The sequence below is a fragment of the Panicum hallii genome, chromosome 2 (genome assembly GCF_002211085.1).
Source record: "Panicum hallii strain FIL2 chromosome 2, PHallii_v3.1, whole genome shotgun sequence".
Classification (NCBI taxonomy): Eukaryota; Viridiplantae; Streptophyta; class Magnoliopsida; order Poales; family Poaceae; genus Panicum; species Panicum hallii.
The window spans coordinates 25,977,531-25,994,437 of record NC_038043.1 but is presented as its reverse complement, the minus strand read 5'-3'; the positions used below and the strand labels follow the sequence as shown (position 1 = coordinate 25,994,437).

The following is a 16,907-nucleotide window of genomic DNA, read 5'->3' as shown; positions in this document are numbered from 1 at the left end:
GAGTTGCAACATATTATTAAAAAGCAAATATATGAGTTGCAACCACGCTAGAGATAAACAAACATCTTAATGATTATTCTGTCCAATGATTTACAATAAAATATATCTATGATTGTAAGAAAATATATAAATATAACTTTTAGCAATAGTGTTAAGTTGGTAATGAATATATATATATAGTGTTAAGTTGCAACTGCGCTAGAGATAAACAAACATCTTAGTGATTATTTTGTCCAATGATTTACAATAAAATATATTTGTGATTGTAAGAAAATATATAAATATAATATTTAGCAATAGTGTTAAGTTGCAACTCTTGGTTTAATGGTCCATTTTTTGCAACTAGGTATGTACCTTGCAACTGACTTATTTTCCAAAGTTGTAATTGGTCCATGTGCAACTAGACCAATAAGCCGATAGTAACTAGACTGCACCCCCAGTTGCAACAACTCAATCAGTGCTCATTTACAACTGGTTCACTGTCCGATAAGTTGTAACTAGTTTGTACCTTGCAATCGGCTTACTGGTCCTAATTGTAATTCATTTAGTGTTCCAATCACAATTGGACTAGTGTGCACCCAGAGTTGCAACCAGGCCAGTGCTACAATCTACTACTGTTTTCTAGTGTTGCAACCAAGGTATGTCCATACCGTCAACAATAAATGAGCATAAGCAACTTGATTCATTAATAAGTGAGTCCACGTTTGCTGACATGTGCTACCAATTGTGACGGCATGTTGAACTATGTTGCAATTTTGTGTCTACCGTGAGTTGCAATTGTTTTCCTGCACCAAACTAGTTTCTATGTAGCACCTGCATAACAAACTAAGTTGCAACTAAATAGTAATCCACGAGCAACTATAATTGTGTAATTGTATAAAGAATGTTACAATTGGTTATGTGCAATATCGCACTATGATAACAACTCGTATTAAACTGATTGTAACTGGTTATCGTGATTAGTTGGAACTCATTTTGCACGAATTGCAACTAAAAGCTTTTTTTACATTTTTGAAAAAAAATCTTCAAAGGATAGCTTTCGTGGATCTTATTTTTGTTCAGCTCCATTTTTCCAACAACAAGATTCAAACGGTTCGGAAATCGGACTTGTGGTTCGGGAGATATTGCATTTTGAAATTTGAGTGGCGAAAAGATTCTGTGCTGTCAGATGCGTCAGGTGGGATGTCCAGAAAGGGTGGATTTTATAGGAACCACTACATGTCGCAATTACGATATACACCAGGTTGCAATTGAGCTTTTACCAGAGATGCAACTTACCTCTAGTTTTGTGGAAGACAAGCTATCAGGAGCGTCAGGTGGTTGTGTGCAATTTGTATGAGCTGTGCGCATATGGGCAGAATAGACACTCCGTATATATATAGGTATATGTATATGTATATATATACACACACTATGTATATGTATGTATACAGGAAAAATCCATTCTACACGTGCTCGTAACTACTCTTAACATATGTATATCATGATGTAGGGTGTATCTGATCCAACGAAATGTATGTACGAGGTGTACGTGATCATAATAAATCATCAGTGATGATATATACTTTAAGTATGTGATTTACATGGAGTATATGGACATACTTATTTTTATATACTAATATATAATTATGATATATTTAAAAAATAGGGATGCTTTTAAAATTTTTCGTAGGAAGTATATTAGAATTAGAATATAAATATACTCAAAGTGATAAATGAGTACATGGATAAACGTATAGTGATATACTGATAGTAAGAGTAGCTACAAGTGAAGTGTATGTATATATGTATGTATGTATGTGTATATATATATATGTATGTATGTATGTATGTCTCCGCTAACGGGTACCCTACCCCTCCAACTAGCACCTCGCTGCGGTTTCTGGTTTTTCTTTTTTTCTTTTTTTCCGACGTGGGGTCGTGGGGGTCGTGGCTTTTGCAGGAGGTTCCAAGCTGTTTGGTTATCTTTTACAGCCGGATCCAAATAAACCATGTCCAGAAGGTGCCGTCGGTAACTCAGATCGAGGCTTGCAAATTTGTTCGATTTGGCTCACTATATGAACGGAAGTGGCATGTGGTAGAGAATTTGTAAACCATCAATCGCGAAAACTGAATATATTTGGTCAAAAAAATACAGATTCGTAATCACAAATAATATACTGTGTGGGCCCAAAAATTAAAGTAGTCTAATCACAAATATACCACGATTGAATTTCGCACCTTGATTTTGATTGCAAACACTTCTGGACAAGGCATTAACAATTGGAAATTTAGCTCTTAAGAACAGGCCATGTTTGCAAAATACTATATTGCAGCTGATCAAACTTCGGATTAGTAACCAAACTCCACCTAGAAATTACAATTGTACAACAATTAGAGCACTTAATGATCATTACATGTTGTAAAAAGAACGAGCAGGTCATGCACATGCAAACGCTGCACCGGCTGTGGATAACAAGCTTCCAATTCTTTCATACAAGAATAGACGATGGATCGCACAGAGTGCTCATACTGTTTTGAGACCATGGTCCCACCACTTATAAAGTTTTGCAACCATAGTGATCACTTGTGTTGCCTCAACGCCACAAGGCAGAAGTGCCTCTGTTAGCTAGAGTTTGATAGTACATGACACTACTTGGGGCTAATTCTTCAGCAAGCCTTCACTCCCCTATGTTGTCACCTGAGATATCCAATATTAATCATCAAAGAAACACAGGTTTTTGTAGAGAAATCGGCCAAGAGAATATGGGCATGACATAAGCACTTTAGATAAAACAAGGCATATTTATCAGGCAAATATCATGGACCATAATTCTTTGAAGTCCACATTCGGAATGGTTAGCAAAGTATATTGATCCAAATATATTAAGTCACATCAGGCAAATCAGGCCAACTAGGTCTGCACCTAGAACCAAATTTGGATCGGCAAATCTGATCAGTATCTCTTAGGTGAATACATATCAGGCAGGAAGCGACGGCACTAGCTCTGATAATTCTTTTAGGATACCATGCTAATGTTACAGTGAAGATAACATTTGTTCAGGTGCATGAAAACAAATAAGAAACGACCCCTAGTTCTAGCAAATTATCACCATTAGTTTATATACAATCATATTCCACAGATTCATCTGTATTATTGCACACACTATCAATATAATTGTTCTTAAAATATAATATAATCATCATTATGCATCTAAAGAATGTGAATAAAAGTAGCTTCTCATGGAAGAGCCATAACAAAATGAATGGGAGCTGAAGAACAGACTGATGTCAAAAGGAAACCAAATCAAAGCTGCAGGATGGAACCTAACCTAAGGTCATGGAAGTTTCGCGAGAAGATGGTCCTGATGCTCAAGACATGTAGAGAGGATACTCCACACGGTGAGGTCAGGTCAGAGCCAGCAGACGTTGGATTCACGGTACACTGTTCATTTTCCGCTTATCGCCTCCTGTTGGTTAAAATGGCTGTCAGCAGTAGGATCAATCCGGTCATCCATTATCCGTCAGCCTTGCAGAGACAACAGAAAGGATACGAGGCTATAGAGTCAACAAGCAATCCAGATTGCAAGAACATTCAAAAAATTAAACAATGCAAGCAACAAAGACGGGATAGTGGAATCATCACGATTAGGAGAGGATATGTAACAGCCTAAGTGTTTAAAATCCTAAACAAGAAAAATCGGAACATAGCATCATGCATAATAATCCAGAACTATTAAAACAATGCATTTTATTGTGTGCATATGCATGTGTATAAATGTGTATGTATGTGTGTATGTGAGATTTTTTTCCTTTTATGTTTATAACCATACATGCTCAACTTGTCATAAAAAAATGTAGCATAAAAACACACTCATATTTTACTACCTTACAAAGTGTACCGCAAACACCATTTACAAATTCAAATGTTAAACACATGAGATGAATAGGAATTCAAATCGTAATAGTATTAAATTTAAAATAACTTCTAAACTAAAGCTCAAATGAACTTTGATCCAAAATGAAAGTCGTAGATTTTCAAATTCCCTGCAACTTTCACATTCAAAGTTTTTAAAGTTTCTATTAGAAATTTTTAGAAAATTTAATTTGAATCCTGACCCTTTTCTCTCTCCCTCCCTCTCTCTTCTCTCCCCTCCCCTGCTCTGCTCTGGCCGGCAGAGAAGCATCGCCACACGGCGAGGCATCCCTGCACGGCTGCACCGGCGAGCTGCGCCAAGGCGCAAACAACGGGCCGCGACCGGCCACCGACCGGGCCTGCTGCCGGCGATTTGCCGTGCCCTGTATCCCGCCCCTGTCCAACTCGCACGCGCCATGTGGCCGTCGATTCCCGACGGCCAAACCACGACGCGCCGGCGACGCCGCGCTCTTGCCGCGACCTTGTCCCGGCCGCGCCTCCCTCCATTGTGCCGCGCCCAGCTCCACCTCCCCTCTCCTCTCCTCCCTCACGCGCCTATAAAAGGCCACCGGAGCCTCTACCTGCACATGCATCCAAGCTCCCATGGCTACCATTAACGCCGGCGAGCCCTTCCACGTCGAACTCGCCCCTGCGGCCCTCCTCCGCCCAATCTAGCCCCCAGAATCGGTTCCCCTCGAGCCACTGAACCTCTCCGGCCTAGCCCCGTACACCCAGCCTCATCGGACCACCACCGGCCGCCACCACCGGCCGTCGGCGAGCAAGACTACGGCGGCAAGCCCTCCGCCGGTCACCCCAGCCCCAACTGAGCACACCAACAGGTTTCCCTTGACCTCCTCTTGCTTCCCTACCCCTTTCCCCTCGCCGCCGACGAGCCTCCTCGCCGGATTTCGGCCGAGAAACACATAGTCCCGCCCCGGGACTACATTGCAATCGTCAAGTTCTTTTAGGGTTCTTTCTACTAGATTCAGGGATCTATCTGCGAGAACTCGAGTTAACTTTTGTTTTGAAGAGGCTGTCAATTGTAAAATCAATCTAAAATCATCAAAAAATTAGAAAAATGCAAACTAAAATTTGTTGTGACCCTCTTGATGAATCCTACAACTTTTGCATAGAAGGATGACCAGTTACAAACTATAACTTGATCTAAAATTAATCTTGTTTTAAATAGTCCATAAATGTATCTTTTGATCTAGGACAGTACTGTGGATAATTTTTGAACTGTAAGCTAGTTTTTGTTTGTTAAGACTAGTGTAAAAATCTCAAGACCAGAACAAGTCTCTATGAGTAGTTTTTGTTGGATCTTGGTTGATGTGCTATTTTGCTAGAGTTATTTGTTCATGCTGTTCTACTGATATGTTAGGGTTGAAACTTTTACAGTAGAGTAACCTTGATGCAAAAATGCTATGGACAAAATTTAGAATTTTTTTTTACTTATGTCTAACTTAGTTAAGGAAAACTAAATTAAATCAAAGTAACTAGTTTTGGTGCTTAGAAAAATAAGAAATTTTAACCAGAGACTACTTTTGAGTAGATTATCATGTTGACTTATTTTCTATACTCTGTATCTTGCACACTAAAACCTGAAAATTTTTACAGTAGACTCACCCTAAGTTTAGGAGTACAGTAAAATATTAAGCACCAGTTTTTGCATGGTTTTTTCTGTATAAATGGATCTTGATCCTAGCCATAGCTGTTTAATGTATTTTTCATGATTAATCTGCTGCATGAAAATGGCTTGAAATTTTACAGTGAGTTTGTACTTAAGTAATGTGCTCTGCATAAAAATCTCAACACCAGAAACTTTCTCTAGTAGTTGTTTTGTTTTTAATCCATACTTACTTTTGAAAAATGGCCGTTTATGAAATGACAAAACCCCTCACTTACTTAATGAAGTTAGTTAATCTACGTACTACTCGATAAATGACTTCCCAATGAAAAAAATGAAATGCTTTACAACTTAACTTGAGTTTTGTTCAATTACAATTTTATAGTGATATAGTTATTTATCGTGTACTATTAAAACAACTCATACATATGCATTCATACAGAATCGACGACTCTTGTTGACAGAACTTACGAGCTAGTGCCGGAGCCCGAGAGTGAGCAGCGCGAAGCTTAAATCTATCTAACTGAAGTCATCAAAGACCCGAACCAAAGTTTGGCAGAGCCCAAGGCTTGCTTTGCTCAGGAAGGCAAGCCCCGGAGCATAACCCCTATTTTTAAACTTATGCAACTTTTACTTATATATGGTATTGTGCATTAAGCTTGTAAGAGTTGATTGAAACCCTAGATGCATGATCCTAGATACCTATGATATGAACACTAGTCTGTGTCGGTCGCTAGATTGCCATGCTAATAGGACTCCTTCAAAAGTCAAGTGATTTCTTGTCACTCGCGAGATATAGGAGTTGCTTGTTTTACTTATGTTGGAAGCATAAGGTCGACGGATGGAACTATGTTACAATATTCCTGTTGATGATTTAGGATGTGTTTGGTTCGACTTTTTCCCACAGCGTTTGCGTTTTGAACGTCGAAGCTCAAGCAAAGGACCCCGACGCGCGACCTGCTTTTTCCAACGCGGCTGTGTTCTCGCGTACAACTCCTGCAGCGGCCTCGTCCCTGCTTATTTCCGCGTTTGCCCCAAGATTACAATCGAATGCCACCGCAAGTTGGGTACCGGTTTGGCCTCTTCTATTTTGTTCCTCTCCCAAGTCCCGACTCCCTTCGCGAGCGGCTTCCCCTGTCCACGCCAGACGCCGCCTTCCACCTAGGGTTCGCCGGCGGGCTCCCAACTCCGACCACCTTCCACCTCCGGTGAGTACCCCGCGCTCCCCACGTCCGCCGCCTCCAACATCTCCCCTGGATTCGACCTCAACTCGTCCCCATGCAGGTAGGTACCCGTACTCTACCCTCTTCGAGTGGGGAAGGTCTGCTGCTGCTGCTTCCATTCATTTTCCCTTCCTTCATCCCCTGCCTTGTAACCTAGCTACTAGGGGACTCCTCTTTTCTTCTGTTGGGGAATTCCGTGGCAACTGCCTTGTGATGATCCAGTTCCGTCTCAACTTTGAAGGGCAACAGGAAGGGAGGCAAGGACGACGACGATGACACCACGGGCCTCCGCATCAACAACGCCATCACCTCTCCCTTCGTCAGGCTCGTCCGAGATGAAGGCCACAGTGTTGTCCCCAGGCATGAAGCTCTGCAGCTAGCTGCCAGGATGGGCATGGACTTTAGTTGAGGTGTGCATTTCACAGCTGCTCGCGTTTTTTCCCCAACCCATATCCCATGCTAGTCTGACATTGTTGTTGTGATTTGATTCCTGCAACCAATTGATATTGCTTATCAAATAAAGCTCTTTTTTTAATGATGCCATGACCCATGATACTGTCATTACATAGTATGTGCTGCCATTATATCAAAAAAAAAATTCTTGTAACAAAACTAAATCATTCACATGCCGTGACAATACCTTTTTTTTTGTGAAAAATGCCACGGCGATGCAGTGTAACCGGATGAGGGTAAAGTTTCACAAGCTTTCTGTTCTGAATAACTTTCTTATTATATATGCCATTTAGTCTTCATAAGGTCTTCTTTTCTTCCTTTGCTTTTGGATGTGATTTAAGATTGTGATGGATAAGAGATGATGCATGTACTAGGATTACTCGTTTCCTTATATTTTCTCTGAATGTGCTGTTGGTGTCAGCCTTGAGGAGAAACAAAAATGTGGCCTTTTCTTCTAAATACTTAATTACTTATTTTTGTGCTCATGGTTAACTTCATGTGCAGGTCGACAGAAAATCAGACCCTCCTGTATGTAAAATCATGGATTTTCACAAAGAGAAGTATAAAAAAGACACCAAGGAGAAAGAGCGTTTGAAAACCAAGGTATTCTACACTTGTAGTGAATTTTCTATCTATTTTTCAGCGATAGGGATTAGAACTGTACATCAATACAACTGTACTTTCAATCATGGGCATCCAAGTTGTGCAACGAATACAGTTTTATTATCAAATGTAAACTCATGTTAGTTGGCTATTCTCTTGTAATTCCCACTCTTGTAATGTATTAATCAGATCTTTACAATACACAGATAAATTCTGAATTTTCATGAAAGCAGTTACATCTTTTAGATGGATTGCTGTACATATACGTGTCCATGTCAATAGGATAGGCACAAATTGTTCTGTAAGGGGTGTGATCACAAGCTAGGTACATTCCTGATCAAAATGTGAAAACAGCCAGAATTACTGGGTATTCTTTTTTAGGTCTGCCATCTCTTAACTTCTGCGGCATTGAGGCTCTTAACTATTAAGCATTTAAGCTTGGATCTATGCAAAAGTGTTAACCATATTATCTCCTACTGTAGTAATTGTATTTTTGCATAGCTTATGTCATAGTGTACTTTGGATCTTGTTGTGTACTTTGGATCTATGCCTGATTTTTGCAGTCTGCTATTGTCTTACGTGGTGGGGAGAACAAAGAAGTGCGATAAGGGGAAAACAGTATGTAATTTTTTGCTTTTATTATTTAGGTTTCAGATATAGTGTGGCATGCAGACTTTATTAATAATGCCACATAACTGGAGTATAGGCTTGTTTGGACTGCTGTAAGCTTATGTTCTGTTTATTTGGATCTATATGGACAATTACACCCAATGCCTAGTTGAACTTGATCTACTTTTCTGGGGCAAATTTCAAACAGTTCAACGGTTTTATACATTGTAATCATTATGGAAACCTTGTGGCATGCATCTTTACGGACAAGAACTAACTTTTACGTGCAGGAACTAAAAGATTTGATGGTGAAAGCAGATGCAATTACCAGATTAATGGAGCGGGGTTACAGGGTGAAGGTGAGTTTGTCTTCCTTTTCAGTTCTGCAAATGCTAAGTGACAACCTAATTAATTTCTATTTACTATCAGATCAATAGACTTTAAATATATCAAAGGAAAACCATTGGGTTCTGTTGAACTTGTAGTTGATTGTATCATGTTTATTATGGCCGATCGTTTGCTTTTCCCCTTTGATTCATATAATTAACTTCTGAAACAAGAGCTGTAGACCTTATATCCTGGGAAATCAAAGGGAACCCTTTGCGTTCTGTTGAGCATCTAGTTGTTTCTAACATCTCAATCAGATAACTTGTTATACTTACTGTCCCTCCTAAAGGTAAAAACTAATTTTTTTCTAGTTATACTTACTTTAAAATGCTAACTTGTTCTTCTTTTTTCAGATAAATACTACCTTGTGGACTCCGGTTATCCAAACCGAATTGGATACCTTGCACCTTTTAAGGGGACTACATACCATATTCTAGAATTTTGTCATCGTCGTGGACGTCCACCGCAAGGGAAGCATGAGCTATTTAACTTTTTACACTCCTCCCTCCGTAATGTAATTGAGCGAGCATTTGGGGTTCTTAAGCAAAAATGACGCATGTTGAAAGCCATGCCTAGTTTCTTAGCTCGACTACAGGCAAAAATCATTATGGCTTGTTTTGCATTGCACAATTTCATTCGAGACAGCTAGTTGCATGATAAGGACTTTGAAAGGTGTGACACAAATGACGAATATATGCCTGGAGCATCAAATGATGAGGATGTAACTGGAGATGTTGACGAGGTAGAGGAATGGAATGAGGTTACCATGAACATCATTCGTGATAGGATAGCTACCACACTAGCTAATGCGAGAGCGACATAGGATAATCATCTAGTTGTCTTGTCTTTTGAGATGAACAATGCACTTATTTATATATGTAATATATAATTTCGTGATAAACATGTCATCAATGCAAAGTTCACATCACTACGATCATTTCGCATATAAACATCATATTAGAGATTCAGGGGCATTATAGACAATTTATACAGCTGTCAGGTCATAACAGTTTTTTCATAGCAGGTTGAACCAAACGACTTCCATGCATGATATGGATAGTTGCTTACCTAGAATGGTTAATCAGCTAGTATTTGGTGCTAAAACTTGAAAGCAAGAACTCACTCTTAGATGCTTTTTTTGGTAAAAACCTCTCAGCCAAAAGCCTTGCATGTCTAGGAGTCGGCTAAGTATATACCACTAGTCGAGTAAGCCTTACTGAGTATTATTATACTCAGTCTTGCTTGTGGCTTTGTTTTCACGTGAGACCTTTGAGGACATGGTTGCTAGTTTGACTTGACCGTGTACTTTTTCTCCTGGTTGGTCGGTGGAATGGGATGCATCCCCGGCCAATAATGATAACGCTGAATGATGTCACGTACGGGCTTCATCATGATATCTTGTATCGTTGTTAGAACTATCAGTTATTTTTCCGCTACATTGTTAAACTCTGAAAGTTCTTGTTTATGAATGAATTCGAACTTGGTTTGTAATAATAATTCATGTTGAACTCTGTGATGTGATAATTCTGGATTGTTGTAATCTCTAGGCTCACCTTCGTGTGGGTTGTATGTATGCATTGTTTCGATCGAAATTCCAGTGGTTGCATCGGGATGTTACCCGACAGACTGTTATTTTTACTCCGTTTTAAGTGCGTGTTAGCTCGGATTGCCTCTATGGTGATGGTTAGCGTACTTAAACCAGATTAATTCGGTTGGTTTTGCTACAGCTGACATCAGAGCCGAAATGCATACACCAGAGAGTATAACAGCCTTAAAAACTTGTTTTCTTAAAACTTTACAACAAAATTGCATTTGCAAAATGCGTTGGTTCGTTAAGGATGACGCTAGTTCGTAAAGTTTTAGAGAATTCTGGGAAGTAACTAGGTGGCTGTCTTAACTATATTATATATAATTGACTTCCAGCATATTACTTTCTGTCAAAACTTACTTTTTATGTACAACCGACCTTTAATTTCTGTAACGACACACTCATCGCTAAGGTAAGAAGGTAAGGATCCTCAGTCAACTGAGAGAGCTTGACCCTCACATCGGTGATGCGAACCGAACGCTGCCCTTAAGCAGTGGCTTACTTGAGGTGCTGCTAATATACCAACCACCCGTTGATTATATTGGTCGTAGAATATGTTGCACGTACAGTGTCTTTGACATACACACGTCCCGTAAGGCGATTTATACGGGAAGTGAATACGTTATCATAGTAACATATGAAGCATTGTCCATACAGTGTCGAACGCATGGATGCCGCAACTATAGTGAGCAGTAATGTATGAGGACGCTTTCATGAGTGCTAGCACGAAAGGTTCAATGTTATATTTTGTCAATCTTCTGCAGGTACACTAACCGCAATTACGTTAAGCTAAGAATGGTTAGAAAAATTCGGCTAGTTAATATAAGGAGAGACGTATTATGTATGCCACCAAAATTAACCACGTAAGACCAAAGCTATTTGACAATTGTTTTGCTTTGTGAGGACGAATAGTACATGCATGCATCATGATCATACATGAAAATTGAATAAAATGTTATCCTGGATTTATAAGGTAGTAAGTTGCAATAGAGCACATTTGAGCACTCACTTAATGGCTATCTAGAAATCTATCTTTTTCTACCATATTAAGATAGAGGAATTAATTAGGCTTAGGAAATGACCTTATCTGAAGAAAAGCTCAATAGGGAAGTTGCTTCAAAATTTGCCCCCTTTCTGCTGCTAAATTTTGAGAATTTTCGGACTAGTACTCAGTGGGCAACACTAGAAACTTCCACACTTTAGTGTTCTACCTGTTTTGAGCACTCCTGTTAAAAATAAATTTTTAGACCTTCTTAGTGAAGTTTTCTGCAGAAGTGTTCAACATCAAACTTGTTGCAAACTTACTCGATCAGCTACTGTTGAAATTTGGAAATTTTGGGTAAGTAGATTTTCCCTGGTGATCAAAATACTAGCTCTCTGTCCACTGAAAAACCGCCAAAATAGAGAAGCAGTCAGAGATGTAGTCGAAGGGGTCGAAGATGTAGTCGTAGTAGTCGGAGGTGTAGTTGAAGCAGTAAGAAATGTAGTCAAAGTGTCAAAGATGTAGTTGTAGTAGTTGGAGGTGTAACTGCAGTAGTCGGAGACGTAGTTGTAGTAGTCAGATATATAGTTGAAACAGTCCGAGATGCAGTCGAAGTAGTCAAAGATGCGGTGTAGTCGAAGATGTAGTCGTAGTAGTCGAATGTATAGTTGAAGCAGTCAAAGATATAGTCGTAGTAGTCAGAGATGTAGTTGAAGCAGTTGGAGATGCAGTTGAAGCAGTTGGAGATGCAGTCGAGGTAGTTGTGACGCCCTAAAAACTTACCAAAATCGAATCACGCGTTAGAACGTTTCGATTAAAAACCACTCGTCGCCAGACCATAGCCCTAACCCCGACCGTATCGCCATCCCATCCCGCGTCGCTCGGAAGCCTGCCGCTCGCGCGCGGTCACCGCCGCGAATAGCGCCGGCGCAAGTCATTTCTCGCGCAGCGCACGAATCCCGCGCGCGCGTGGCCGATCGGTCGCGGCTGCGGCCGCGATTGGCGCCGACACGTTTTCTTTTCCCCTCGCCGTTCCCCTCGCGCCGCGCGTTTCCCCGCGTGGCCGACCGGCCGCGGTCACCGCCGCGACCGGCGCCGGCCCTTCTCCCTCCCTCTTTTTCTTTTCTTTCTTTCCCTTTATTTCTTTTTCCCTTTTTCCTTTTCTCTCCTTTTTCCTTTCTTTCTTTTCTCCCTCCCCTCCCTTTTCTTCCTCCTCCCTTCCTCCCTGTTTTTCCCCTTTTCCCCCCTGCTCCCGCGCGCGTGCCCGGCCGCACCAGCCGCGCCGGCCACCGGCCCCCCCCTTCCCCTCGCGCGCGCCTGTGCCCGGCCGCCCGTACCCGCGCGTGCACCACGTGCCGCGCCGCCCGCCGTGCCGCCCGTCGCTGGCGCACGCGCGCGGCCGCACGGCCGCCGTGGCGCACACGCCGCCGCCCGCTGTGCCGCCTCGCCGCCCGCGCCTCCCCTGTGCCGCCTCGCCGCCCGCGCCCCCCTCTGTGCCGCACACCGCCGCCCGGCCCCCCCCCCACGTGCACGGCTGAGCCCCGTCGCAAGCCACGGGCGCCATTAATGGCCGCCCGTGGAGCCACCCGCCGGCCGCCGCCTCCCCCTACCGCCGGCCGCCTATAAATAGGCCCGGCCGCACCCCGGCACCCCCCACAACCTGCCCCGCCACCTGGCCCCTCGCCTCCACCGCCCTAGCGCCGCCACGCCGAGCTCCAGTACCCGCCGCCGCAGCCCGCCGTCGCCCCGCCTCCGCGCGCTACCCCGGCCCGAGGTGAGGCCGGGAACGAGTTCCCCGTGGTCCCCTCCCTCTTTTCCCCCTCTCACCCGAGCCGCCCGGGCCCTAGGTGGCCGGATTTGGCCGCCGGCGCTTCCCCCCCCCACTCTCCTCTGTTTCCTGTGAGGGGAGGAAGAAGAAGGAGGCCCTTTTGCGAAAAACCCCCTGGCCTCCCCTGTTTGTTCCAAAGAAACTCCTTTATCCATTCTCTTTTGCAAAAATAGCCCTACCCTTTCCGTTAATTCAAATCAAACCCCTCGGAACATAAACCTAAACATAATCGACACCTTTTAGCATGCTTAGGGTATTTCTAGGATTTACAAATAGGTCCGCACTCTTTCCGGATATTTACGAACAAGCCCTCGAACCCCCGTTTGAGCCCTGAAACCACCTTTAGCGCGTCATTTTATGTGCGAAACGACCTCCGATTGACCCGAAACTTTACCACGCCCCTTCTAGTATAGTTTTAGCCATGCCATCAAGAAACCACCCAGAGATATTGCCCCTAACTCCGTAACTAAATTATTTCCGATTCAAGCCTATCGGTAAAAGCTTTTAGTTCTTTCGCTTGATTGTGTGTCTGTTTGTTTGCGTCGTAGGACACGGAGTGAACGACGAGGTTCCCGACCGCGACCAAGCAACTGAGGACCAGTACTGCGACCCCGAACCCGAAGGACAGTGCTCCGATCAGGACTTTCCGCAAGGGTTTGACGATGGCAAGTTCAATTCCGCCCTTTGATGCATATTTTTGTCCTAGTTTTTATAAACACAACCCAATGGCCGTTTTATGAAATTGCATGGTTTTGCGTGCCGTAAACATGGTAGGATAGCCACCCTTGTTGTGATAACCATACCTTGAACACCTGATTTTATAAAGGAAACGCGCGTGTGTGTGGGAAGGGATAAAATGTGATTTTGGAAAGTGAGTCAGACGGGATGGACGGCATTCCTGTGTGGATTGCCGCTGGTGTGCTCGTACCTGTGTGGTAGGGCAAGGGAGGGAGATGTCCGTCCTGTCACCCCTAAGGACCGAGTTGTTGTGACATCTCACCTAGCTTCCTGACGTGCGAACCACTTGACCGTTGTATGGGCAACGGCTTGGCCTAACCCCACTAGTTAGTCTGATAGCCATCAGGAGAGCTGGGAGCAACGGGTGATCAAGGAGACGGGATAAGCTCTGTGTGACTTATGCCCCGGTTAAACCTCGGTGATAGGTCGAATGACCCCTTGATAGATCCCGTGGTGGCTAGTCAGGTCTAGCTAAGGTGGGAAAGGGCTTCGATGGGATCTGCACCGGCGCTAAGGTGTTCGTGTTGCGGTACCCCGCCTGTGGGTAAAGTCGCACACCTCTGCAGAGTTAAAATCTATTCGAATAGCCGTGCCCACGGTATTGGGCAAGTTACGGTGTGGTCACATAACTAGTGTTTCTCTCTGGGAATGATTGATCCAGTGTGAAATGTTTGGAAAGTATCCGGCAGTGGTGCCGTGTGCTACGGCGGACGGGGAGTCCGGTAGCAGTTTTAAACTAGATCCTGTGTGGATCAACACCGTGTGCCCCTCGATGCTTAACGACTTGTTTTTGAAAAATGTTTTGAAACGAACCTTTGCATAAAGTCAAGTTTTCCGCAAATGAACCATAACCTTATCCTTGGATTACCCTGTGCATGAATTCTGTTATAACCCCTCCGTGGGTGTGATTGGACTTGCTGAGTACGTTTGTACTCACCCCGTTCTTACTTTTCAGTGGAGGATCCCGACTACATCCCCGAGAACGACGAGTAGGGTCCCGTCCTGCACCCAGTCTTGCCTGTGGGTGAGGTCACCGTTGGAGCTCCGCATGGCGCAAGACTCTGATGATCCCCTGTTCGTAGTTAGTGTAGTAATATGGGTTTTTGTTGTAATCCTCGCGATAGTGGCGCTTCACTGCCCATTACCGCGAAGAGTTGTACGGTGATGTACCATCTGATGTAATAAAAGTGTTATCAGCCTCCTGGGACTGATAAAGTGACACTTTTAAGTCCTCCCTGGTGGGGGGGACGCTTCAGGTGGTATCAGAGCCGTAGGCTGGCCGTAGGACGCAACCCTAGGAGCGAGACCCCTTTTCAGACCCTAGAACTTATCCTGGTTTAGATATTTTTCTGCACAAACACTCACCACCGATTTTTGCCTTGTTCCAGATGGCTGGCAATGGATGGGTTAGAGGAATCTGCCACGCAGAGCCCGGCCTCCCCAAGTTACTATTGCTCAGCCTGGAACGCGTCGGGGTTATGGAACCACCGGAGTATGCCTACCGTGAGTACATCGCCGGAGGCACCCTTCGGTGCGACGTAATGGTTTTTGTGGAGAAAAGCACCCGCTACCCTGATGTGGACCCTTGGTTCATCTCCACCACTGGTTTCCGCTTCCCCGACACCTATCGAAAGGCCGCTCGTAAAGCCCTGCGACGACTGCGTGTGCTCTACAGGCACCACCTTCAGCGGACTCCTATGGGATTTTTCCCACCCGCTGAGGGAAGAGGGCGCACTTGGATTGCCCGGATGAGGGGGCTTGGACGAGAAGAAGAAGATCTAGAAGATACGGTCTCCCACCTGTCTATTTACCTTACGGGCTTAGATGCACTCTGCAACGAGCAGGCGGCACAACTGAAGAAATTAATCCATGGAGTTGAAAAGTTAACCCAGGAGCTGGAGGAACAACGGACAAGAACGGCAAGCGCCGAGTATTCCTTAGCCGCCCTCCAAGCCCAGATGCAAGAATATGAGAACCGCAACGGAATAGGTGGATGGATCGAAGAAGAGGAAGAAGAACCCATGGAAACCCATTGGGATAAGGGTACTCAGACCGAAAACGAGATGGATCGGTTCCTTCCAATAAAGAAGCGCTCTATCAGGACCGAGGAAGAATCCCCATAATAGGATTAGCACCCCTAGCAAAAACCCTACCCTAATGACCACGTATCCATGAAAACTGTACCATCCTTGTTGTAATAATAAATATCATCTACTCGCTTTTGCACCTGTACCAGATTGTTTACCCTGTTTCTGTTTCAGCTGGCTGAGGAAGGATGGACCCAGGGCGATTGCCAAGCTGCACCTGGATTCCCCAGCCTCTTGATCAACACCCTGGAAGACCTTGGCGTTACGGAGCGCCCAAGGTACTACAGCCGAGAGTACGAGCACCATGGTACCCTCCGCTGCAGGGTGATCCTGATCATCGCCAGGAGCAACCGCTACCCCGACATCCAGCCTTGGCGGGCGACCGCCACAGGGTTTAGACACCAAGACACCTACCCCTTGGCCGTCAGAAAAGCACTCCGTTACTTGTGCCGGATTTTTGAAGAACACCTCGCCCCCACACCAGCAAAGTTCTTCCCGCCGGCCATCAGAACCCCAGTTTGGGAAGCACGCATGAGAAACCTGGAGCGACGTCGCCACGAAGAAGGCCCCCTGTACCAAGTGGCTACTTACCTAGCCGCCCTGGACCAACTCTTTGATGAGCAAGCCAACCTTCTGAGGGAGCAGACCCATCGAGCCGAGCAAGCAGAGCTCGCGGTGAGGATACAGCAGATCCGAGCCGCCCATGCCGAGGCAAGAGCCGCAGCCGCGGTCAGTAGCGAAGCTGTCGCCCAAGAAAGCCTCAGGCAGGCCCGAGACCGGCGTATGCAAGATTGGACCCAAAGTGGAACACTCGTCCCGGCGATAGGGGAAGACCATGTTTTACTCGGGACACCCGTCATAGGGTGGGGATCGCTCTTTGGGAGCAC

General features: G+C 44.4%; 2 long non-coding RNA genes across 4 annotated transcripts; one reads left to right on the top strand and one right to left on the bottom strand.

Annotated features, from left to right (window-relative positions):
- Window positions 1–2,448: 2,448 nt before the first annotated feature.
- Window positions 2,449–12,093, bottom strand: LOC112882977. The gene is made up of 4 exons (XR_003226742.1): window positions 11,691–12,093; window positions 11,468–11,611; window positions 3,312–3,508; window positions 2,449–2,680 (listed from the first exon to the last, which is right to left on the bottom strand). It is a non-coding gene; the product is annotated as an uncharacterized LOC112882977 (long non-coding RNA).
- On the top strand, window positions 6,551–9,728 carry LOC112882976. 3 transcript variants are annotated; one of them, XR_003226741.1, is made up of 6 exons: window positions 6,557–6,806; window positions 6,987–7,155; window positions 7,703–7,801; window positions 8,365–8,419; window positions 8,701–8,769; window positions 9,151–9,728. It is a non-coding gene; the product is annotated as an uncharacterized LOC112882976 (long non-coding RNA). The 3 variants fall into 3 exon arrangements; XR_003226740.1 differs by having other exon boundaries at window positions 6,555–6,806; window positions 8,365–8,769; XR_003226739.1 differs by having other exon boundaries at window positions 6,551–6,806; window positions 7,703–8,769.
- Window positions 12,094–16,907: the final 4,814 nt, after the last annotated feature.